The sequence below is a fragment of the Polychytrium aggregatum genome (assembly GCF_025602895.1).
Source record: "Polychytrium aggregatum strain JEL109 chromosome Unknown BJ171scaffold_51, whole genome shotgun sequence".
NCBI classification, from domain to species: Eukaryota; Fungi; Chytridiomycota; class Chytridiomycetes; order Polychytriales; genus Polychytrium; species Polychytrium aggregatum.
In genome coordinates this window covers 197,181-199,122 of record NW_026516253.1, presented here as the reverse complement: position 1 = coordinate 199,122, position 1,942 = coordinate 197,181, and the positions used below count along the sequence as shown (strand labels likewise).

General features: G+C 53.4%; 1 non-coding gene across 1 annotated transcript; it reads left to right on the top strand.

Annotated features, from left to right (window-relative positions):
• The first annotated feature begins 1,445 nt into the window (after positions 1 to 1,445).
• On the top strand, positions 1,446 to 1,517 carry BJ171DRAFT_t273. Its single transcript has one exon. It is a non-coding gene; the product is annotated as a tRNA-Gly (tRNA).
• The last annotated feature ends 425 nt before the right edge of the window (positions 1,518 to 1,942 follow it).

The following is a 1,942-nucleotide window of genomic DNA, read 5'->3' as shown; positions in this document are numbered from 1 at the left end:
CTCCCTCGACAGGCCACGGCGGAAGGCGGATATCTTGGCTTCGTCGTTCCATGGAAGGTCGGCGGCAACGCGGAGGAACTCTGAGGCATAATCCATGCACGAGCGGTTGCCCTGTGCCATGGAGGAAAGGAGCAGCTCGGCAGTATGGGTGCGGTCGGGATCGTCAAACGCTTGGCGAAAGCGTTCCATGAACGAGTCGAACGAGTGCAGGATTTGATCGTTCGATTCGATCAAGGGAGTCGCCCACTGGAGGGCCGGACCAGTGAGCAAACTCAAGACGTAACCCACCTTGACTTGCTCGGACGGGAACCTGGATGCCTGGAGCATCATGAGCAGGCGGCACTGGTTGACGAAGGGGCGGAACTTTGACCTGGTGCCGTCGAACTTGTCCGGGGTCGGCATGTGCGGGAGCTGTGGGGCGGCGGAAGAATGTGTGGTCCGGAGGAGAACCAGTTCCTCCTGGAGGGCAACGATTTGGGCCTGGAGTTGGTCCATGTGGGCTTTGAAAGTGGGGAGCGAGGATGCAGGGAAGACAACAGAGAATAGAAGGATGAGGGCAGCAACGAAGCCTCAGCCAAGCAGGTGGTCAGACAGAGAGAGGGAGTTCGAACAATATGTGAGGACCACGACAAGCAACGACACTGGACGACCAGGTGCTTGGCGAACAACGATAAGCTATATTACGACTTATCAGATAACAACAAGTGTTGTTCGAACTGAAGATACAAAATGGGTGCAAGAAAGGAGGGGCTTTATAGCCAAGAGGGAAACCGAAGGGCGAAAGTGGGCGAGAAGGGTGGAGCGACAAACGAGGGACGAGAAGGGGGTGCGAGGGAGGCGGAGCATCCAGCGAGAGGGGCGAAGCACAGCGCAGTCGGAGGCGAAGTAAGAGTCATCGGCGCCAGCCAATCAGGGAATACACGCCAAGACAAACAAACATGACTCACGGTGCATCACGCGCAGCAGTCCACACGTGTTCCCAACGTGCATGATCATCACATCATCACACCCTCGCACCCCCTTCTCGTCCCTCGTTTGTCGCTCCACCCCTCTCGCCCACTTTCGCCCTTCGGTTTTCCTCTTGGCTATAAAGCCCCCCCTTTCTTGCACCCATTTTGTATCCTCAGTTCGAACAACACTTGTTGTTATCTGATAAGTCGTAATATAGCTTATCGTTGTTCGCCAAGCACCTGGTCGTCCAGTGTCGTTGCTTGTCGTGGTCCTCACAGCTGGGGGGCTCGACTGGCTGGTTGTTCTGATTTTCTGCGGTTCAAGGTTATTCCTGAGGGTCCTGGGGTCATTTCCATGTCCCCAGGGTCCTGGTGATGGTTACGGGTTATAAAGAAGGAGGGATTGGTGGTCTTGGGAGATGTGATTGTCGATTGGTGCTGTAAAGCGCTTGATATTTTCTAATGCCCAAAAAATGGCGTTAATGCCAAGTTCTTGGACCGATGGTGTAGTGGTTAGCATGCCAGCCTTCCAAGCTTGCGTCCCGGGTTCGAATCCCGGTCGGTTCACGAAGCTTAAATTTTTCGTTTTGTCTGTGTGAGTGCTTCCTTGCCATGGGCCTCCCAATATACTGCGTTTTGCATCCTCGGACAATCTCGTTCCCAACCCTTGGCGCTGCCCCTATAATTTTTTTCCCTCATTTCTTATTTTTTCTTCCCATTTTTTATTATTTTCCTTCTCTCTGCCACTTGAGACCATTTTTTCAGCCGGGACCGGTCAATTGGAAATGTGGCTGCGCCAAAATCGCACCATGGCCTGAGCAGTGTTGAGTCTGACACACTTTGGCATACGGATGGTTGTGTCTTCTGGCTTGTGTGATTTGGATGATTTGATTTGATCTGGCTGAATGACGCTGGTCGGTGCTCTCATTCCGTGATTCCCTCGCCTGGACACTCCACCGAATGATCTCTGTCCTGTGTTTTCACCCCTCATC